Here is a 25,828-nt window from a genome sequence, read left to right on the forward strand (position 1 = left end):
CTCACTCACTTCATGTGACACTGATACGATTTCCCACATGTCCCCTTAACAAACTTAATGTTAATGCTTCTTGTTTTATAAAATGACCAAAAGTCCATACCATATGTGAGTGAGTGGCTGTTTGGGGTCTTCTTTTAGAAATCAGTAAATCAATACTCGGTGTCAAGAAAGGGTATCCGCCCAATACACATATTGAAGTCAAATTAAAATGTTTGGTCCCTGCGTTTTCCGCTTGACCATGCGATCTTACTCTCGTAGACGGAATCCGGGTTAGAATTGGTTCCCAGCAACGAAAGCGTGTCGACAATGTCCATAAAAGACTATATGGATCGGGAAGTCAGACTTGACTTGATTGTGTGTCATTGCACACCGAGGGCGTGGGCACTGATCATGATACCAATCACTGGTTTGTCTAGTTAAGACACGATTATTTACCAACCACCTACATGTAGCTGGAATATGGCGTTATACAACGAGCAAATAAAAAACACACATATAACCATCCGGGTAGTCCGCCAGTAGGATTCTTTTGGAATCCCAGAAAACCGGCTGATGGAACAGACTTTCCCCTAAAGCAAGAAGGGACGTTAGATGTTTCCAAAGCTGTTTAGATGTTTAGTCACTTGTTGATAGTCGTCTATGGTTACACATCGCTGAACAAAATCAACTGCGTCTGCTTCCAAACGACTTAAATTCTCACGAGAGATGATAAACCTGGGGTGTTTCTGATCAGAAGTAAGAACCCCTAGAACCTAGCGTACTGAAACCTTTGTCATGCACAGTTCATTCCTCACAATGTTCTTAACTCTCTCCATGAGATATGCCTATTGTATTGACTATTTGACGTGTGGTGATTCATTGATCATCCATTATCATGTCATATCAACATGTTCCTTAGTGGTGACAGTTGAATGTCTTCCTGAAATTTTGCTTCCCACCTACCAACAGTGGTAAAGGAAGAATCGAATTATCCACAATTATAGCTAAAATGGATATAATTATCATTAAACCGCCCGCATGTTATCATAAATGAGCCGGCCACTGTAACTTGATAATGCCCTCATATTGATTAACGACGGGCCATTATCGCGCCCGTTGTTAGGTGACGTCATATGATAGGATCGGTGACGTCACGTTCAATAGTGACGTCATCTGGTTTGTTCTAAGACGTTTCCATATTTGTAGAAGTGGGTCAGTGACCTTCGTGTTGATTGCAGTAAATTTTTTAAACCCGATATTGTTGTTTCTTTTTATTTGATAAAAAATTCCATCCATTTTAGCTATAATAACGGTAACGCTATTTTTCAGGGCATTATCATTTGGAGAAGCCCTCGGTCTTTTCAACTGCCCTCCTTCGTCGGGCAGTTAATGGAAGACTTCGGGCTTCTGCAAATGATAATGCCCTGAAAAATAGCGTTACCCTTATAATGTTGACACCATGTTCGCTTGGGTGGCTGTTGGAGTGGAGATACTTGATGGCAGAGCGGAAGCAAATTTTGCCTATGTTTATCAACAAAGAATATCAACTCAATCTGATGCCTGCAGAAATATGCTGCATAAATACACCCTGTAAGCATGGAAAGAGTTTTAATTAAAACATGCACACTGTGAAGGATGTACCTTCGTTGTTACGTTCAGGATGTTTCAGCCAGCTCTCGACAACGAACATCAGGATAAACAATTTAAGGCTGATGTGAACGTCTTTACACCTTTCGTCTTTCGAACCCGCAATCATAGGTTACTGGCGTGTCCCAAGGGACGCAACTCTGCACAACGAATCGCGGCACTTAAGATGACTGAGCCACCCATGCCCCCACATTCTTTTTTGGCATGACTATGTCAAACAGTCATTGACCATAATATAATGTTTCAAGCCACCTGACCTCGTGACACTGGGGTTTCAAATATTGATTACAGCAGATTACAACATATGTAATTGACATTACCCTTCGTAATTAACTTTAACTTCATTCAATCGATAAATCTCAATATAGAGATTCGAGTCTATGCATAATACATATTGACAATCCGTGTAGTCTAGAAAACTACGAACAAAGTTTTACTCTTTTTTGAAAGAAAAATATATATTAAAAAGAGATATTATTAATGTTACTTATAAATGTCTGTTAACAGGAAACTAGGCAATAATGACACTTCAGTTAGAGGGGCATGAGTGAGTGAGTGAGTATGGTTTACGCCGCTTTTAGCAGTATTCCAGCAATATCACGGCGGGGGACACCAGAAACGGGCTTCACACATTGTACCAATGTCGGGAATCAAACCCGGGTCTTCGGCGTGACGAGTGAACGCTTTAACCACTAGGCTACCCGACCGCCCCTAGAGGGCATGACTTCAGACTGGTACAGGTACAGGTGTACTTAAACAATTGTTTTTTCAGTTACAGTTGTATGACTTCAGACTCTTACGGATGTACTTGTTTCTTCAGCTACAGACGTTATGATACTGTATTGTCTTTAGTCTATAAGGTGTGCTGCCCATTAAGATATATATATAGATATATAGATAGATAGATAGATAGATAGATAGATAGATAGATAGATAGATAGATGGATAGAAAGATAGATATTATTAAAATAACATTGATTAAGACACATTCGTGAAGGATGTCATACTGATACAGGTGAAGTGAAAAAAAATTAAAAAGGGGAATTAAAAAATAATTTTTATAGATATTAGTATAATTTAATATAAAGTAAGTATTTGAAACACAAAATACTCTCGCAAACTTGTTACATTGTTGATACACCATACAACCAACGATAGTCTATTATTACAGTGCATCAATTTCTGATATGATATGTCTGAAGTGATTAGGAACTGAATGACCGAATTAGATTATATCGTCTCGTTGGCATGTTTTCATAGACGTTTTCGAAAGCCAATGTATTTGCTTTCTAGTATTATGTGGAGCCAGTTAATTGAAATACCTACATTTGTTTAAACCCAAACTGTCGTCTCAGCTTTTTTTTGCAAATTTTTGACTGAACTTTTAGTATAAACCCCATAAACTAGTGTTTGATGACAGAATGACATTTGTTTGTACATATGTTTGATATTTATTACTCATAACAGCATCAAGACTGTTATCGAGAAAATATAGAACATCTATGCAAACACATTTTAACTTAAACTGAATTAAATCAAACTGACAAAAAAAGGTTCATGGTATATAGGGTATTAATATGGAGACACATCCTATGAAGATAGGTCTGGCCACTGACTATAATGATTGGCATTTCACACATTCTGAGAAAATCAAATATATTTATCATGATTATCAGATTTAAAGATCGAGATACCCGTTCGTTCCACTATAGTTTGTAGGTCGACTCTATTCACGGCGTTCTTCGGGATTGGCGTTGGGGAGTCTTACACATACCAGTTAGGTTCACTTATACCCCATTAGCAAGCACACGTTTACACGTGTGTACACATTTGATTATGTTTGTTGATTACGCCGTAGTCTGGACGTAGACTGGACGTAGCCTGGACGTGGCCTGGACGTGGCCTGGACGTAGACTGGACGTAGCCTGGACGTAGCCTGGACGTAGCCTGGACGTAGCCTGGACTGGACGTAGCCTGGACGTAGCCTGGACGTAGCCTGGACGTAGCCTGGAGGTAGCCTGGAAGTAGCCTGGACGTAGCCTGGAGGTAGCCTGGAGGTAGCCTGGACGTAGGACGTAGCCTGGACGTAGCCTGGACGTAGCCTGGAGGTAGCCTGGACGTAGCCTGGACGTAGCCTGGACGTAGCCTGGAGGTAGCCTGGACGTAGGACGTAGCCTGGACGTAGCCTGGAGGTAGCCTGGACGTAGCCTGGACGTAGCCTGGACGTAGCCTGACGTAGTCTGGACGTAGCCTGGACGTAGCCTGGACGTATGTCGGCGAGTGGTAACCAGTGATTGCTGCTAGGAGCAATGCCCCCGCCATCAGAGTACAATGACATACCGATCGATATGAAACAAGATTTCACCAAGTCGGACCACCCGATCCAATTTGGTCGCCCTTGATGACAACAACATAATGTGTCCCAGTGGAATATGTGATAATTATACGCAAGTGGTCACCCACAGCAGTTCATTGTTTGGCATGCTGTCGTCCAAACCAGTAACTCTCCCCCCTTCCGGATACAGACAGCTTAAAAAGCAAAATGCCTTCTTCGGATAAAAAACTTCAACTCGAACAGTGTTCAAAGTCAGGTATATACAATCTGGAACTTATTGCGATACAATCAACACTCAGGACACATTGAACCAGAACAGAAATTATAAGTCCTTCCGAGCCTGTTTGGCTCACCCAAATCCAAAGCGACAACACTCTTTCCCTATTCTTTAGACATCTCTGCCGAAAGCGAGTCGATCATACGGTTCCGACTATACTGAACCGCAAAAGAAACGTCACCCTAAGTAACATTGCATGAAAAGTTGTCATTTAAATATCTGGGTATTTTTTGTCAAGGTTTCTAAAATTTAACACTACTTTGTCCCGAAAAATGAAATTTGATGGTAAAGAAATAAAACCGATCGCCCAAATGCATCACGGCAACGGTCATGGTGACCCGATGCACGTGAGTTCCGTGCAAATTGAAATGCACATGCGTTCCCCAATTTCTTGCCCTATAAAAATCCACCCAGATCGGATAACATTCTTTATTGAATTGCTACCACATGCTGACACCAAGCCCTTGGACGATTGCAAGCTGGATAAACCACACAGCAAGTAGCCAATGCATTTCAAGTCCACGTAACCACCATAGACAGGTTCCAGCAACAGTACCAGACCACCAACACTACAGATGACCGACCACGTAGTGGAAGACCCAGGGTCACCGCCTGACGTCATGATCGTCAGATTGTGCGACAGCATCTTCAAGATCGCTTTGTTACTGCTGTGGAAACTGCTCGACAGACCATGGGGACACACCAGCGACACTTTAGTGTGGACACCGTGCGTCGACGATTGACGAGCAGACACCTCAACTATCACAGGCCACACCGAGGACCCATTCTGACACCACGTCATCGTCGAGGCCGTCTTCAGTGGCCAACACAGCACCAGCATTGGCGCCACCAACAGTGGAGAAGAGTCCTCTTCTCAGACGAGAGGCGTTACTGTATCTCAACAGCGGATGGCAGAGAGAGAGTTTGGCGACGCCGTGGGGCACGTTATTCGGACGCTTGTGTTGTTGAGAGAGACTCGTGGGGTTGTCCGAGCATCATGGTGTGGGGTGGAATCACGCCATACCCCATTTGGCACGTCGCCACAACCACGAGTTTCAGCATGATAACGCCCGTTACCACACTGCGAGCGCAACAAGCAGTGGCCTGCCCTCAGTCCCGATTAAAATCCCACTGAGCACCTGTGGAACGAGATTCAAAGGCGGCTGAATGACGTCCAAGGCCAACAACTGCAGCTGAACTGCGCCAGGCGTTCCTCAGAGTGTGGATTCAAGTGCCTATGGCCTTCATCAAGCGCCTCATCCATTCCATGTATCGACGTTGCATGACAGTCATCAATGCACATGGCGGACACACGAGATACTGACTTGTGATGCCATTTTCCCAGAGACTAGTGTTTTGTTTCACTTTAAGAACATTTGACACTTTAATTTCAACCTTGACGATCAGTTTTGCCAAGTTTCATCGCTTATGTCTCAAACTATGTTTACAGTGTTTGGACAAATAAGGTCCTCATATATCTATCAATAGTGACGTTTCTTTTGCGGTTCAGTGTATATCATGAGCATGTGTTTATGAATCACTATCAAATAGTGATGATACCAGGTGTTCGCGAGGGTGGGCGTATCCTTTCCCACCGGTGGCACCCGTCACAAACACATGCAAAGGCAAATCAATTTTCCGCCTATAAAAACACGGGAGGATATGCTATAATTCAAAATAGGGAATTGCGTCGGACATCATTCTTGTCACTGATCACCAGATACTGGGCAGTATCGTAAGGCGGAAATTCAAGTCATTCAGACTGCAATAAAGTCTTACACTGAATAAGAAATTTGTTTCTAAAACTTTATCTCCTAAGGGTTGACTTGTGTCTGTGTCACACCTAAAGTAAATAAAACAAGCACACAAGGGAGTCGGGCTCTGAACATGAGGGGACAATCGTCTGAATGATGAATTAAAACAGTGAAACTTCGTACACGATTCCTCGTGGGATCCCTCCCGTCCAGTGTCTTCAAGCGATTCGTCGGTTGAGGCATCAAACTCGACATGAAGAAAATACACACTTGTCGTGGTATCAGTTGAAGTAAAAACAGCACGAAAACTTCATTATTTGAAAGCCTTTTTATATACACCTTCGGGGAAAGTACAATTGCAAAACTTGGTAATAAATGTTCAAAGACCCAAAAAGTAGCCAATAAAAAAAACTCAGATAGGATTGATCTCAAGATCGGGTGTTTGTGAAAGGTCTGCAAGGTATGTGCCGCATTTTAAATCAATAGGCGCAGTTTGTGCTACAGGCTTGGCAATGACAAATCCAGTTTACATTTTCACTTTTATTTGAAAGTGTTGTCCATGTCATTCTTGTAGTGTGTTATATGCATGGGTGATAATCATTGTATGTTTAAACATTCTTTCTGCCACAAATAACCTGCATGAGTATATATATAATCAATATCAACCTACACGAATTAACACTACAAAAGTAGTTGCTGGTGATCATTACAATATTGGATATGGGTTTTACACATATTATGAAATATCCAAGGCATCATATTAGTACACGTTTAAAAATGCCAGAAACCTATGATTGTGGGTTTGAATCCCGGTTCGCCCCAATTATGTTTCCAAGGTTGGTAAGCACCATACCCGTGCTCGCGGGTTTCACCGAAGTGGTAAACGTCTGAGACCTACATCACTTCGGGCTTTCCTCCCACATTAAGCTGACACGCTGCGATACAACTGGAATACTGTTAAAAGCGGCGTTAAACCCAACTCACTCACTCACTCATTTGTTAAAGCTCTGAACTTGGTCGCTTGGTTTATTCATTCTGACATATATCATAGTTATGATTTATTTTTCTTCTTCTCTATACGCACAAGGGGCACGGGTGGTAAAGTCAATTTGCTGTGCATATGTGCGTCCCTTGGCAACGCCAGACACCTATGATTATGGGTTCAAATCCCAGTTGGCTTCTGTTATTTTTCTAGGTTTGTTAGCACCATAACCGAACTCGTGGGTTTTACAAAAGTGGTAAACGTCTGTGGCTTGCATCACCTCGGGCTTTCATCCCACATCAAGCAGACACGTTGGCCAGACCCAACACACACAACTCGTTATTGGTCTGTAAATAAGAAAATATATACCCCTATATGTAAGTAGAGAAAAGGAGCGTCTCTCGCCATCTTGCCGGTTTGTTTACATTCAATACAGGTCGATGTGTACTGGAAGTAACCATGTGTTCCTGAGAGTCCATTATTTTAGCAGACAAACACCGCACATGTACAGGACTGATGCTTATGCAATATGTGTCAACCCAATTATCGAATGGACTGCTCCTCCTTTGCCTATCCCCTGTTCTATTCAATTCTCATTACAATGTATTTACCAGAATATACCAACACATACCGTAGTGTACTATAATATCTCTACGACCGCCTCCGTGGTCTAGTGGTAGAGCGTCCGCCCGGAGAGCGGAAGGTCCGGGGTTCGATCCCAGGCCGCGTCATACCAAAAGACGTTACAAGATGGTACTTGTTGTTAACCTGTCTGGCGCTCGGCATTAAGGGGCTAAAACAAGGACTGGTCGGCTCGGAGTCAGTATACTGTGTCTGAGTGGGGTATTCATGTTAAACTGCGACATGGTATCTCAGTGAGCTAGCACTATAAATCGGCATCAGCCCGGTCTAGTACAAGCAGCCACACAAACACACACACATGCACGTCGCTATATAAGTGTAATAATCTTGGACGCGACGTTAAACCCAATTTCACCTCACCTATAATATCTCTACATCCCTTCACGCCAATGCGGTAACATCAACGTCAGGATTCTACCTATGCAGCACCGAACGCAGGGAATCTTTTTTTTTCACAACGTATTCACCAACGTGGGGGATTCATGGCGTGTTTCAAATGACAACACTAACATTATAATCTTAAAATCAGAACTAATCCATCACAGTAATCCCAGTTCTATAAAGCCAGAAGGAAGCAGACACATGATTTCCCAAAGCACAACCAGAGTGTTTATCGAGAATACGATTAGGTCGATGATGGTTATGAACATAATAATACACTGGTTCACGTTTGATGGCGAAGCTGTTACCGTTATTGAAATGACGAATTTATGCAAATATACATACAGGTAATATTCCAGCGATCAAAGTAATTTGAAATCAACAACAGAATAACAAGTTTAACGTAATTATAATGGCACTGTGTCTGCTACCTGACATTTATTGAATTCCACAAAGGTATTTTCTGAAGTCATTATGCAGAATATTACACTGTTTTATTTCATTTTCTTGGTGACATCTAGTCTGCTTCAAATAAAAGATGATACGAAGGCCATAAAGCTACCGGATTAAACCGGGTTAGACAGCTTGCTTCTCAGACGGCTGATTAGAAAGTTTTGATATTGCAAATAACGCACAAAACGTCGTCTGTTCTTCAGTCTTTAAAAATGGAGGGGGAAAAAATCTCGAATTGTGATAATTTTTTATCACTCTGGCTAATTCTGCTCTGATGGTGCAATCGATTCCTCTGCGTTTTTATCAAAGACATGCTACAGACCCTAATAACACCCTCCTCAGTGCAGATGGAAAAAATAAAGTAATAAAATTTGAATTAGATTTTTAATGACACACCACCCTGTAATAGGCTTGTAAATTATTGTATACAATTTCGAACTCTGAAGATAATTAACAACTGTTTTCGTAAAGGTTACAAACATTTTCGTTCAGTCCACAGAGGAAACTTTTCACTTGTGAAATCTTTAAACGCACTCAAGATACATATTATTCATAACCAATAAAATACCCTTCCCAAAATAGTTTAAACCATCCTTTTTCGAAATACTCCTTAACAAAATTGAGTATTTTTTATTCCATTGATGGACCGTCATTTACAAACAGGAAACAATCAAGGAAAAATAGTTAGTGATATCTAGGCAGAAGAGAAATCAGCTAATCGCATGGACAAGACCAACCATTGCTGTTATATACCATCATACATTTCTATCCCTATGTTATCCCAATGATGCTCAAACGAGTTTTTGTGAACACCTGGTGACATCACTATTTAATAGGCATTCATACACATGCTTATGATTTAGTAAAAATCGTACAATCTGCTTTGAGCATATATTTCTTATGAATATACAAAGGTTTTTTTTAGCTTTAATTAATATTCAAGGAATATAATAAAGGAGGCGACATGTTTCTCACGTGAAATCAAAATACGCCAAAGACAATGGGGGTATATTGTTTAGATTTGATAACAGTTAACTACGGTTATAACGAATGCAAAGGGACCCTAATTTTAGTTGGTTATAATCGTAGCTCGTTATAAGCATATATACAGCAAACGGTCGGGACCCCCCAAAAGGTTCGTTATATCCGTCAGTTTGTAATAAGCGTGTTCGTTATAAGCGTAGTTTACTGAAAATAAAAGCATAATTTTTGTGCCATTAGTGGCATCCAAATGAGTAAAACTAAACATGCAAATACGTACTCCATACAACAAGTATCTGTGTCTTTAAAGAGTCTTTCTCGTCCCCGTGACCGCCTCCGAGGTGGTCGAGCGTCCTCCCGGAGAGCGGAAGGACCGGGTTTCGATCCCCGGCCGCGTCATACCAAAAGACGTTAAAAGATGGTACTTGCTGTTAACCTGTCTGGCGCTCGGCATTAAGGGGCTAAAATAAGGACTGGCCGGCTCGGAGTTAGTATACTGTGTCTGAGTGGGGTATTCATGTTAAACTGCGGCATGGTATGTCAGTGAGCTTGCACTATAAATCGGCATCAGTCCGGACTAGTACAAGCAGCCACACACACATGCACACGTGTATGCACGTCGCTATATACGTGCAATAATTTTGGACGCGACGTTAATCCCAATGTCCCCGTGCCAAGTTCTAGCTGTTAATTTATACCACGTGTGAAACTGATACATTGAGCATTATACAGATTATTAACTGTTACAATTAACATACATTATAAAATATCAACTAGCAGACTAGCAATGGTGTTGAGTGACTTTGACAAACATGAGACTGCCAACAAGTCTAGCTCCCCTTTAAAGATCGATGAGTCGAATTCGATGTAAATAATGATAGATGACTTCCATTTCTCAACAGTGATGTAGTCACAATGCCTGAAGCAGCTTCTTGGTGTCACATCCTGTTAAAACCTTCATAAATTATAATCACTCATTCATTCAATGTTAAGGGTCGCATGACAAGAGAACGCCACTTTGTGATATCCATAAATAATATGTCAAGGCATTTATTCATGTGAGAGGTCTCGTGGTGCATTTAACCAAAAGCATGAATGACAAGGCACATAAGTGGTACATTGCCCTTGCACAATATTGTCAAATTATGATGACAGAAGGCTTCTATCTCGTACCGGTGACTCCCCAAGGCGACAAATAGTTTCCCTGTCTACACCAGTAAAAGCAACCGAAAGACTTGTACACTTCAACAGTTGTCGAAGAAGGCCGCCATCTTGACTCGATTGTCTCATGTTTTATCTGCTAACACAATTATCAACAGCAATTGCGCAAATGAATAAATGCAGTCAGAAAGAAGGTCAAGAAAAAGTAATACTAAACGATAGAATCAATATTTGTGAGCTATTTACACGTTTTTATTGTCCGATCCATGAATATTCACGGAGTTTGGTTGAGTGCGTTTCTGGCAAGCACGAAATCACGCTGCTAGGGGAAAGGGGGTTGGTATAATTTGGTTACTGTGTCTCTGGTTATAAATGTTGTAGTGCTGCGATTATTGGTTAACTCTCGGGTGTTCAGCCACCAACGTGACTAGGTGTTGATTCCACTTCCAGAAGGAGGTGGGGATACTTGACATCGTCAAAGACAATTCAAGCATGCAAGTTGATCTCTGACAATAACATGAATTTACCTTGTCCTTCTTTTTTTTAATCCTCTTTTGAGTGGGTAATATTTTATCAATTTTTCGTATTGCAAGAGTTTCCATCGTGGCGTGGATCCAAGCTTTAGTAAGCTTTGTTCCAAATTGATAATATTTGAAGAATTCCATAGTATGAAAAAGGACAAAAAAAGCGGATATTTTATTTATTAAAATAATTGACCAATCGCACTTGAATCATTCCATGAAGGAATATAAACATTCACGTAGTAGCCGTTGAAGTGGTGATTGTGACGTCATCAGCAAAAGCGATTGTGAGTAACTCAGACTATAATCTATTTCTCTGATGCACAAATAACACCTAATGTAATGAATATGCCAGGTTTGAAAAGATAGCCATAATACATTATTTAAAAATGTCGCTTTTATTTTTAGTTATCATTTGTATTCTTTATTAAATGATAATAAAAAAATGTGCAATAGAGGGCATCGAAATTATGCAATTTTTCTTCTTACTTTTCAACCCTTATAGTGAGTGAGTGAGTGAGTATGGTTTTACGCCGCTTTTAGCAATATTCCAGCAATATCACGGCGGGGGACACCAGAAATGGGCTTCACACATTGTACCCATGTCGGCAATCGAACCCGGGTCTTCGGCGTGACGAGCGAACGCTTTCAACCACTAGGCTACCCGACCCGCCCCTTTAACCCTTATAATATGTATAAGCCTGTTTGTGTAATGTTTATATTACAAAAAAATCCCCGAATCTCGATTCGTCCCGGTAAACGTCTGAGATCTGTATCACCTTGGGCTTGCCTCCCACATCAACTCGACACGCCGTGATATAACTGGAGTACTGTTCAAAGCAGCGTTAAACCCAACTCACTCACTCACTCAACATTATGATTTTCCGTACACATTAACGTTTTGAATGAGTGAGTGAAAAGCGTTTTATGTGACAGTCGTGTAGGTGCCATAGTGAAATGGTGTCGACATGGGCAGTAGCAACCCTTCTTGGTCAATAGACGAGTTGAACCAATCATTGTTGAATTGAATGGCAATGCTCTCACGAATTCACGACCTCACGAACGAGAGCTACTTATAAGCCAAGTTCTTGGCCAGTAAAAGATCAAATACAAAAAACGCATTAAACATCTGCATGAAAATTGCAAATTCTCGAAAACACATCTTACACGAACAATATGAGGGATGAAACCATCCATACAGAAAAAGGTACTGCTCTGAAGGGCACATAAAGAATTAAAAAATAAAGTAAATACTGCCAAAACTTTGAAAGATCTTAATAATCGTATTGGCCAGGAATCCATTTCAAATCTCTATCTCGACAATTATTGGAAACCAGGCATCAGCACATCAAGTAATCTTGTTCAGTTTGGAACAAGAGCGCCATATGCCGAGAGGTCCCTTGGCGGACATGCGGTGATTCCATCTGGACGGACATGCTGATCTAGACATAAATGCCAGCCCGAGGAACTCGGGCCTATACTTCAGAGTCCCGTGGGACCACTGCTGCTCGTCTTTTGGCCTGATAACATCTGATGCCACAAATGAGTCGCTCTTCCTGCTCACTTCAGTGAAGATAGCCGTATTGAAAGCCGTGGGGTTCATCGCCATGGTCAGTTTGGTCAGGTGTTTGTTTTGTCAATAATTTATCAAGCAATGAATCCTTTTCTTTCGGTAACACATGTTTTCGCGAACACCTGGTGTCATCAATTAATTATAGGGATGCATAAACACATGCTTAAAATTGTACACTAGATTTGGGTAAATTGTATAATGTAATTTGTTGTGTCAAACAGGTGTTACATGATTGCATATTATGCATGCCGAAGTGTAGATTAATTTATCAAGTGCCACAAGTTATATCTTTGTTTCTAATAGTTTTATGGGATGATTTGCTTGAATGATGTAGGAAACAAAGGTACGCATCAGTGACAAAACTTACGTCCGTTACAATTCCCTATTTTGACTTGTACAAAACATTCACGTCTGTTTCAGGTAACAATTGACATGCTTTTGCATGTGTTTGTGACGGGTACCACCGGTGGGCAGCATACGCTCTCCTTTTAGCGAACACCTGGTATCATCACTATTGAATGCTGATTTCAAAAGAGCAAGCTCATGATATAGTCGGACTTGTACACTAGACTTTGCTTTTAGAAGAGATTTTTTATAATCACGCAAATGTTTTTTGTCGCTTTTTATTTTATCTTATTTATGTCATCAAATATTAGGTTACAAATATATATTATTAGAGGAAATGTCAAAATAAGACTCTTTAAACGCTGATGACAATGCCTCACGCCATCATTCCATTCTTATCGGTCACTTATGTGTTATATATATTGCCTCATTCTTTGATAACAAATCTTATGTTCGAGAAGAAATTAAAAAGATGAGACACTTAGGGAGATATGGGGGTAATCCATCACACATCAATAGGTTCCTATGGTCTCATGTTTGTTGCACATATATCTATTTGCTCAATTCTTTGGTTACAAATAATTATGATGAGAAGAAAACGAGAGATAAGACACTTAAGCACAGTGATATGATGGGGACGATCCATCACATCATCTATGGAGATGTTTTTAAGCTATTCTAGCTGGCTTTGAGTATAAATAAAAGAGACAAATCCTTTCCATATTCATAAGAAATATCTGCTAATAGTAGACTCAATTGTACGATTCCGACTTAAACATGGGCATGTGCTTGTAAGTCACTATCAAACAGTGATGATTACAGGTGTTCACGAAGAGGAGAGCGTATTCTGCTTCACTGGTGGCACCCATCACAAACACATGCAAAGGCAATTTAATTGTTCACCTGAACAAAAACACGGGAACGCGTGGTACAAATGAAAATAGGAAATTTCATCGGACATCATTTTTGTCACTGATGCGTCAAATTTGATAGTGATTCATAGATCTAAATTTTGTTTGACATTTCTTATAATTTTGCATTTGTTTTGTCGCTTTTCTTTGATAATTAATGATGTTGCGAACGTGGTCAGACATGTATACAGCGATTCTTGTATCAAACGAGGTCGCACACGTGATTCCTATCATCCACGACCAGTTATGATACAATGAAATAATGATATTACATCATCAATTCACCAAATATGATGAGGATGAGTATGAGGATGATGATAGTTTCTGATCGATATTGAATGTGTATGTGATTAACTTGATCCGTGTGCCTTGGACACGTAATGACCCTATCAGAAGCACTAGGAGTGCTATTATCCTGAAACGCCATACAAATGGCATAAAATTACCTCAATAATAGCTGTTCCGGCATTTGGAGAAGAACACATCGCCTGCTCTCATTACCTCGTTATTCTTACAGAGACAGCAATTTCATTAATTAATATCATCAACATTGGTGCTAATGTGTAATTTGTTCAAACAAGTCTTGAAACATCCCATTCTTCCTACGAAATCAGAATTCATGGCGACAGTTACTGAAAACATATGAAGTATTACTGGGAACATCCCCAATACGAATCCCTGTCATGTGAAACATACCTTTGTACTGGCTTGTTAGTATGTGCTTATATTTGTTTGAAACGGTCATATCGATATGATGAATACTTACGTGTTTTACATAGCTCTATTACAGGATTTCCCACATCCAAATGCTTCATCCCAATAATGTCCACTTTGTCAGTAAGCACTATTACCTGGTGAACGACCTACTATATATAAATATAGTTGTATACGGCACATAATTATAAATCATTAAGATATAAAGGAGATCTATTTACTGTTCAAAGTGCTTTAACCTGTTTCCTACGGTAATATAGGAAACTAGAAACAACAGAGCGCGAGTGAATATTATTGTGCTCCAAAGTCAGCCTTGTTAAAGCTCTGAAAGGCGTTCTTTATAGACCACCCGATCCCCAAAAGTCCCCTAACAAGAACCAGTTTTACCCATGAATCCCCAAGGAGTCAGTGACAAAGCAATCAGTAACTAAAATCCTGACCATCGATCCATCGGCCAGAGCCATCATGAGCACCTACCTATTCTACATTAGTCATCGAGTAGCATGGGGCCTCTCCTGCCCCAAATCCTCATAGGGGAATATACCAGACAAATATTTCTTCTCGGGACGTAGACCGTAACAAGACCTGCCCAGTGTTGCTCATATTCAATGTAAAGTGCATCAGACAAGCTGTCTGTGCCATCCGATTCCTTATCCTAGAATAGTACCAATTGGACGGTTTTATAATGATAATAGCTACATTTTCAGTTCCGCATTATGGTATGGCTGAATGATGGGATGTACCAGCGAACCCTCATATCCTATTCTTAAGTACGTTACTGGAAACGTAACACATAAACTCTATTCAGAATTACGGAGTGAGAATAAACATTAAAACCATGAATGGGGACAGAAAAACACATGCTTCACCATCTCTGGACACTAACTCACATGACAAATGCATTCCGTGTATCTTGGATTGAAAAAAGGGTAATCAATACAACCCATAGTGAAAGTTAACTGCATTACGAATGAACAAAATTTAATTTAACTTTTGATGTTGAGTTATTACACATATAATTTTTTTAAAAAGCCCTTTAACTTAAAGATTGCTGTTCCGTAGAGGCCAATTTGACATTGGGACAAATTGGTTTGTTAGGCGTTTAAAACAGAGGTAAAGAGCTTATCACTTTTAATCTGGATCTGTAGATTCTCACCGGTTCCACTGCCGATCTATCTCCCCGGAGTGCTTTAAAGAGTCTAACGGGATTCATTCTTCACTTCATTAAGCTTGTGCCCAAGCCTGTATCTATCATTGTAATCTGGCACTTGGTCACATGAAATAGGCAAATGTACATCTGATAAGTTCGAATTGGTCTTAAAGGGATAAAGATTGAACACAAACACTTGAAAGTGGGTTAACATGTGCCACTTTGTGGCACGGTATCGAAGAACACGCAGTCTCAGAAGCAGAATGTCACGTGCCATTTAGGGAGTAATCTGTGTGGTCTTGTTGCAGAAGTGATGTATGTGGTAAATTTCATATCATTTGTAACCGTTCTTATGACATTTTAGTTATGCTATACATATCAATTCATAATCTAAGCAACCAACCACTGGGGGTAGGGGTGTTTTGGAGAAACAAGGTTTCCATCTCCAATGCTGGAGTTAGAACATTCTAACCCTCAAACCTGAGAATGTTAAATATTCAATCGTTAAGATGCAGTAAGAGTTGTTTCCAGGTTGCTATTTTTTATTAAAACGATTAAGCAAACATAAAATCCAAACAATAGGCATAATTTAATATATCCACAGCATTATTAGATTTCTAAATTTGCACAAGAATGATTTAAACTGCCCCAATTCCAGTGATTGTTCATCGAGTATATTTGACTGGGCCTGTATGTTCTGGTAATTGTGATAGCAGCAGTACCGGTGGCAGTATTGCTGCTGCTGCAATACTACTACTACTACTACTACTACTATTACTACTACTACTACTACTACTACTACTGTTACAACAACTACTACTACTGCTGCCGTTGCTTCTACTACTACTACTACTACTTCTACTACTACTACTACTACTGGTACAACATCTACTACTACTAAAACAACAACTACTACTACTACAATAGACAATAGATCCCACCACCACCTCTCTTCCCTCAATCGCTTATATTTACTAGTCATTATGGGAGGACGTGGTTTGATTAACGTTTGGGCTCTTCATGATAGAATTGTGTTGTGCACTTTTGCACACATTTATTTGTTTGGTCATCCTCTTGTGAAGCATGTCAAGACTCATGATGAACAAGGCATTCCACAGTTTTCTAAAACGAGCCAAGGCTGTGGGACATAATCTCAATGTCGGTGTTGATTTTGTTGATGTCTGTACAGTAGTGGTAGTGGTAGTAGTAGTTGTAGTAGTAGTAGTAGTAGTAGTAGTAGTAGTAGTAGTAGTAGTTGTAACAGTAGTAGTAGTAGTTGTAGTAGTAGAAGCAGTTGTAACAGTAGTAGTTGTAACAGTAGTAGTAGTAGTAGTAGTAGTAGTAGTAGTAGTAGTTGTAGTAGTAGTAGTAGTTGTAGTTGTAACAGTAGTAGTAGCAGTAGTAGTTGTAACAGTACTAGTAGTAGAAGCAGCAACAGCAGTAGTAGTAGTTGTAACAGTAGTAGTAGTAGTAGTAGTAGTAGTAGTAGTAGTTGGTTGGTTGGTTGGTTGGTTGTTTAACGCCGCACTCAGCAATATTCCAGCTATATGACAGCGGTCTGTAAATAATCGAGTCTGGACCAGACAATCCAGTGATTAATATCATGAGCATCGGTCCACGCAATTGGGATCGCTGACATGCATCAACCAAGTCAGCGAGCCTGACCATCCGATCCCGTTAGTCGCCTTTTACGACAAGCATAGTATGTGTTGCTGAAGATCTATTCTACCCCGGATCTTCACGGGTCAGTAGTAGTATTAGTAGAAGCAACGGCAGTAGTAGTAGTAGTTGTTGTAACAGTAGTAGTAGTAGTTGTTGTAGTAGTAGTAGTAGCAGTAGTAGTAGTAGTAGTTGTTGTTGTAGTAGTAGTAGTTGTTGTACCAGTAGTAGTAGTAGTAGTAGTAGTAGAAGCAACGGCAGCAGTAGTAGTAGTTGTTGTTGTAACAGTAGTAGTAGTAGTAGTAGTAGTAGTAGTAGTAGTAGCAGTAGTAGTAGAAGAAGAAGCAACAGCGGCAGTAGTAGCAGTAGTGCATGTAGTATATATAGTTGTAGTGATAGCAGTAGTTACAACAGTCAGAGGAAGAAACAGTCGTTCGTGAAGATCAAATCTGGCCTTTGGAAGGCTAAGACATTGTTGTAACGACCACTTTACAATAGTCAGATATCTCGAAGTGAAGGGGACTAACGAGGCTGTATATATAACCCTATTCGAGGCAACCAACGTCGACAGAACCGACAGATGTGCTACTGCACATCACTGCCCGTGAAGATCGGGTAGAAAATAGCAGCCCAGGCTTGTCGTAAGCAGGGACCATGTTGTCGTAATAAGCGACGAACGGACTCGGGTGGCCAGGCCCGCTGACTTGGTTGATGCATGTCATCGATCCCAATTACGTAGATCGATGCTCATGATGCTAATTACTGGATTGTCTGGTCCAGACTCGATTATTTACAGACCGCCGTCATATAGCTGGAATACTGCTGAGTGCGGCGTTGAACAACAAACAAACAAACGATATAACATTAGCCCAACGTTCTTGACTTGTACATAAAGGATTGTAGAATATAGAAGGATCCACCCCGGCTACTTATTTTCAATATCAAACCAACAGAGAACTCACTTAACCTTCTTCAACTATTGTAATAAATAATGATTAGAAATATCGATCTGTATCAAAACGATTCGTTAAATGAAAACGTGTTCAAAGTAGATTAAAGGTCATTATGACGTATACTGGTTGGTATGTTTCATGACGTGTTGATAGGGTAATTTTAATGTGAAAATGGTCCTTATTTGTAATACCACTCATAAATCCTCGGTGTCAAAGTAAAAGTCAAATATATTTATTGCATTTAAGACCTCTAGCGCATATACAAAGGTGTTACATGTAAGTAGTTTTACATATTCGGTTACATCATAATATTTCACAATTTGTTTCTGGGGGAAATTGCATTTCTAACACATATAGCCGGTTATAATATGACAGCATCATCGTTTGAAGAGAGAAGAGAAATGAAAGCAGGTACGGCATACTTTGACAAATAGCGTTGTGTCATAAATTTGTTTCTTAGAACACAATTATAAGGACATACAAAAGTAAAATTAATTTCATTTTCTATAGCTGAATGACATGATGGACATAACCTCTTTGATTTTTTCAGTGGACATTTTTCTTCCTTCATTTATCATGAGATCTAACAATCCAAACCTAAATTGAATACGTGGACGTCGAAGGGCTCTCGATGTTAACATAGATAGGTATTTTACTGGTTGTATAAGACTCTGAAAAGTTCTATACAAGTCATATCTTGAACTGTTTTCTGGAGTGGAATGCCATTCTTGGTAAAACATGTTTATAGATTGTTCAGGAAATTGTTTCAAAAAGAGTTAACCTCGCCAACTGTTTGGTTATACCATACAATGCCGTAGCCATGAGAAAACAAAGGTTTCTAACATGTTATGTCCATGTTACTTTGCCCATGTCAACTAAAAGTACAAGCATATTATAAGCAAGTTTGGGGATTCGGCGTTCATGCATTCCAAGAATATTAAACCAGCATTTCAAGCATCTAATTGGGAATGTATAACGGGTATCTACCCCACTCCCCACAGACCATCCAATTGGGTGTTGGAGGACCAACGGATAAGATTTTTTACAGGCTAAAAGATGCAGCCTTTCGGGACAATTGTACACTGAAATCCCCTCTCCCCTCTCCTTGGATAGATTAGAAATATGTTAACAGCAACTACGTTTGTAATAAATAATGATTAGAAATATCGATCTGTATCAAAACCATTCGTTAAATGAAAACGTGTTCAAAGTAGATTAAAGGCCATGATGACGTATGCTTGTTCGTATATTTCATGACGTGTTGATAGCGTATTTTAAATATGACAAATGGTCCTTATTTCTAATACCACTGGGTTTAACAAAGAGAGGAGGGGCCGTGCAGTCATAAATCCTCGGGGTAATATCATGTATCACGAATCACACTACATTCTAGCAGCAGCAACAATTTCTAACGTGCACCGTGGTGGAAGTGATAGTTCCAGCAGTTGATAATCCCGGCGCGTAGTGATAAAAATCCACCAGTCGCTTTGGTTGTGAATAATTCATGGGGGTGGTATCCTCCCATCTCATTATTTCCACCTTGGGGGATACAAAGCACTAAGTTATGGGTATTTCGCCGCTATTTACAACGCATATTCACGCATTAATCACGAATACCATTGGTACTGAAGACTGGCTGACCAGATTCATACTTCGTCGGCCAAAGAGGCAGTTAGACGACGAGCCAATATCCAGCAAAGACCGTGAGGTTCCTTGGAAGAAATATTCCAAGAAAGTACGAGGGAGGTATTTGTTACCGAGTTTTGTCGGTGGGGAGGTTTTACTCTCAAATAACTACTATTCGGCAAATGGATTAGTGTGCGAGAGGAAAATCAGTTCGTAATGGTCACAAACCCGTAGGGTGATTTTGTTTTTGTTTATGATGATCAAATGAACAAATACACTGCATCCCTACAGGGTAATTGTATCCCTGAGTACTGTTAAGACTATACACAGAAGTTCATCATAGTGAAAGGGATGTGTGATTTTCTAGACCTGAAACACTCAATATAAGTACATCAAAGACTGGTAGATGTCAAAGTTGAATCCGTATCTAAGCGGATATTGGAGAAGATTGCTATTCTCGTTTGTTCTCATCCTCGCGAGATTTCTTGACCTTGCAACACTCTACAAGGGTAAGGTCGTGAACCTATTACTTTCACAATCCTTGCTATTCACTTTGCTCGTCTTTTAACAAATAGCTTTGAAATGCTGTCTGTGATTTGATTGGCAATCAAAACTATGGGACAGTACAGGTGAGCACAGATGTGGAAGGATGAGAGAAGAGGGGATGCTTCTCTCTTTGGCTGCCATATAGGATCATATAGCTCACCCTACCTCACCCCAATCTACCCCACCCCAGCAGCCCACGCTCGCCTTCACCGTCCTGTTCATGCCGACTGATGTTGAATGTGGATAACTGTATTATAACTTATGAAATCTTATATTCATAGCAATAAACTTATGTTTTCTCACGCATACAAACCAGGGTAATATCAGCTAAAAAATGTGGATACAGGAATTTATGTTGAGATTTCATTCACTAAGTTTATACTTTTTATTATTAGTCTCTGAAAGATGGAAACATAAACTAAACAAATGTGGTCGATAATTTTGTTTTTACAAATGTATCGCATTTCATGGTGCTACCGGTAGGCACGACATGCTTCCCTCTTCGCGATCACCTCGTGTCATACTGATTTTCAATGATCCATTCATATATTTTTTCAACGCTATTTGCCTTTTACGCCCAATGGAATTTGTTTTGACGGATAATCGAGTTTGTATATTCCTAGGCGTTGACGTTGTATATTTACATTGAAATATAAACCATCAGATGTAGTTTAGGAGTATTTGATATTTCATAGACAATGCAAACCCTGCGCAATCCTGTCATAATATCTGTAAAATGCCTTTGGTAGTGTTTCCCATGTTTACTGTTGAGCGGGTCGCAGTATTGAAGTGTTCAATACTTCCCGTTCACACCAGACATCGTGTGAGATTACTGCTGTTTGCTCGACAGCATGTTCCAGTTGTTATACTTAATACATGAGTGTGTTCTCACGACTCAAGCCGATCGCAATCTCCTCCGCGTCTATAGGGATACAGTTGTTAGGTAGCCATTATCTTTGCTTCCCAGGGATTTTCTCATTAATGATTAAACTGCTAATAGTAGCTCTTTTGTTGCAGGACATCATTAACAGAGATCCGTCACGAGACTGAGACTCAACAGCGACCTTTGATGATAGAGTCTGCAGGGAAGGTCGGCAAATCACTGCTTAAATGATCATCGCATATGGCCAAAGTATCATTGAAACGTACGGATGGGCGCTTTATATGTGTTTTGTGTCATTCCCTTGACTGGTTCGTTTTTGTATTGTTACAAAACACGTGGTGTTCACATGAACTGTGATGCTATGTCTTTACAATATTGTGACATAACGTGACCAGGATCTCGTGTCCTACCCGACACTGACCAAGACTTTGTCACAATGATTGCCTCCTGCTGTTGTGGATAAGTCGTTGTCATTTGGTGAATGGCGTATGTTAACATACGATTTCATCTTGCCATTACTTTTGCACTCTGATAATACGTTTTGTGGTATATCGATGACATTGAATTAACCTCGTGGGGTATGCATAACCACGATGGATTACCAAGCCCAAAGCTTTCCTCGATTTTGTATCAGCATTTAACATTTCCAGATAAGATATGATTATACGTAATGTATATTGTAAGCAATATCTTTCATTGGCATTTTAGGAGCTGTATTACCAATGAAATACAAGCGACAAAACCCTTTCCATTTTTGTGAGAATTCTTTGCCAAAAGCAGTGTTGGTTGAACAATTCCGACCATATCATGAGCATGCGTCCATGAATCACCATCAAATAGTGATCGTACCAGAAATTCGCGGAAAGGTGAGCGTATCCTGCCAACCGGTGGCACGGGTCACAAACAAATGACAAAGCAGGCCAATTGTTCACCAGAAACAAACACATGAACATATGCTGCAAGTCAAAATGGGGAATTGTATCATTGACCAACGGATGCAACTTGTTTGGGACCCGTTAAGATCCGGTCTTCAGCAACCCATGCTTGCCGTAAAAGCGACTATGCTTGTCGTAAGAGGCGACTAACGGGATCAGGTGGTCAGGCTCGCTGACTTGGTTGATGCATGTCATTGTGTCTCAATTGCATGGATCGATGCTTCTGATGTCAATCACTGGATTGTCTGGTCCAGACTTGATTATTTACAGACCGCTGTCATATAGCTTGAATATTGCTGAGTGTGGCGTTAAACAACAAACAAACACACAAACAGCTTGTTTGATAAGGGTATTAACACCTGTACAAAATATCGCAAGGAAAAAAACCTGAAGTCCTGTGTCAAATCTGCCATTATTTTATAAGCAGTTCCAACCAGATTTCATCCACATATGAAACCCAAACCATTCGTGCATATATTACCAGGTTCCTACACCAAGCCATTCGTCCGTGTCTGATCATCCAGTTCACTGATGGAATGTGATATCCCTGACTTTAGCCGATGTTTACCTTATCGGTCTATTTAAGTCTACTGATTATTAAAGAGATGGTGGTAGACTAATAGTCAAAGCGTTGGTTTGTCACCCCGCGACCCAATCTATTTCCACATTGGTACATCTGTTAAGTCCATTCTATGGGTCTCTTTTTTGATGTGGCGAAAAAACCATTTCACTCACTCCACTCAGACTGGATTGCACTCATCAATCCGCAGTACGTTTTGTTGAATTATTACTGATCTAATAATGCTGACCTAATTCCCTGACACTTGGTTGTGAAAGGCTTATCATATATCTAAAATGCACACATATTGATTATATCCACATCTGTAAGAGAAGAAAAGTCCATATTAGTGTCATATCTTTCAGACTAATGATGCTATCATTAGCAATGGTAGCTGAATATTCCCTCTTAGCATTTCTACACCCGAGGACATAACACTGCTTGAAGTGTCCTTCACAAGCATATACACATTCCCTGGGTTGGCCTTGCCGATGCGACCTTTACTTCTTACCAAAAAAGGGGGTTAACAGCATCTTATTAACATTTTTATTTTATACTCTTTCGTCTGGTGATGAAATCAGAAAATCATGCTCTAATAAATTATTGTTAAAATCATAAGAACGTGATTGTTATCACTGTGATATATTTCAATCACAAAACCCGTCTCTTTTTCTTCGATGATTTAAACTATACTTGTGTTTTAATAGACTAATCATATTTAGTTCTGACTTTGTAGTCATATAGTCCATATCATCATAGTAAATTAACTTTGAGTTATTAATAGATTGTTATGATCATATTTAGGTCTTACTTTGTAGTCATATAGTCCATATCATCATATTTATTAATATAATTTTATGATCATATTTAGTTTTGACTTTGTAGTCATATAGTCCATATCGTCATAATTATTAATTTTGAATTATTAATAGATTTTTAGGATCATTTAGCTTTGACTTTGTAGTCAAATAGTCCATATCACCATAGGTGTTAATTTTGAGTTATTAATAGATTTTTATGATCATATTTAGTTCTGATTTTGTCATCCGTCAATACTCAGTATATAGCTGTATATATAAATTGAAGAAAAAACCGTTTTAAGTTCACTGAAAGAATACATTCTCATTACCAGGATATCGGTGAATGAACATGAGATCTAGATATGTCTGTATGTCGGCATGGCAGGTTATACTTACCGTTACATATTTGAGACCTCACACGACTCTGTGGCCAGACATACAGATACGGGGGCACGGGTGGCCCAGTCGACTAAGGCGCCGCATTTCGCTGAGAAGAGTTGCGTCCCTTGGGCACGCAAGAAACCTGTGATTGTGGGTTCGAATCCCGGTGGTTAAAGCGTTCGCTCGTCACGCCGAAGACCCGGATTTCGATTCCCGACATGGGTACAATGTGTGAAGACAATTTCTGGTGTCCCCCGCCGTGATATTCCTGGAATATTGCTAAAAGCGGCGTAAAACCATTCTCACTCACTCCCTCTTGGCCAACACAACAGGAAAAGACGTCATCAATGTGGCAGACACTCTGGCGTGGAAATTGATGATTGAGCGAGTATTGTTTAGCGCCTAGTCAGCAGTAGTCCTGCTATATTACGGCAGATTGTAAATTAACGCGTTTTACCATTAGAATGTTATGGTTTTGTGACTTATGCCAACGGCAGTAGCGGCAAGACGATACGACACGGCCACGTCACCAAGTCTGGCCACCCGATCCAGTATAATCGCCTTTTTCGACAAAAAATATAGTTCTGGGGACCTATTCTAACCAGACGTGGGCGTGGGCGTGGGCGAGGGCGTGGGCGTGGACGTGAGGTGGGGTGGGGTGGGCGTGAATGTGTCTGTAGAGAACATGTGGGCATGTGCAGACTAGCATAGATTAGAATTAGGATCTATCCCGCATTCCCAACGGGGTTGTGGAAATAAATATATTGCAAGTGCTTCCGCGGCATTTGACTGGCTTCATGTTTCCATAAACAGAAAACAAAATAGGTCACAGATACTCGCATACTACTGTTTCCCGACTGGCAGACAATAGAATGGGAGAGGCTTGTGTGGCCTTATTGCGCTTAGCGACGTCTGTGATGTCGTACTGTTGTCTACAACAGTTTGTGTGTTCATGATTTAATAAGCAGTACTGTGAGGTTATTATTGTTGACTATATATTTATAAGAACTGATTTAAATTTGTTCTTGCCTTATAAAACACATTGAAGTCGATTCTAAAAAGAAGGGGGAAATCTCTGATTCCATGGCCTTAACCAAAACATACAGGTGAGTGAGTGAGTGAGTACGGTTTTACGCCGCTTTTTAAGCAATATTCCAGCAATATCACGGCGGGGGACACCAGAAATGGGCTTCACACATTGTACCTATGTCGGGAATCGAACCCGGGTCTTCGGCTTTAACCACAAGGCTACCCGACCGCCCCACACATACAGGTGAAAATGATTTTGACGGAATGTGACACTACCGTGATCTTTACAAATGAGGACTGAATTGGACCAAAACCTGGCGATCAAGATATAAATATCTAACAGTGGTCATCTGATTCCAAATGATATTTTTTACTGTGATTTGAACCGATCCCAAAGGACGAATTCTTTGTTGGGACAACTGATCCCTGCAAGGTTAACCAGAGGTCCCTTCAGCTGCAAAGATTGGATCTCATCTCACTGGTGAAACAGACGTGATATCTGATCCCCCAAGACATGTTGGTGAAAACAATAGTACATATGTTCATAAAGTACACGCCATGTTCTTTGAGAGTTGAACCGACGTCATATAGCTGGGATATTGCTGAGTGTGGCGTTGAAGAACAAACAAGCAAACAAACTTTGAGAATTGA

Source organism: Haliotis rufescens, unplaced genomic scaffold (genome assembly GCF_023055435.1).
Source record: "Haliotis rufescens isolate VD_foot unplaced genomic scaffold, xgHalRufe1.0.p SCAF_2, whole genome shotgun sequence".
Taxonomy (NCBI): domain Eukaryota; kingdom Metazoa; phylum Mollusca; class Gastropoda; order Lepetellida; family Haliotidae; genus Haliotis; species Haliotis rufescens.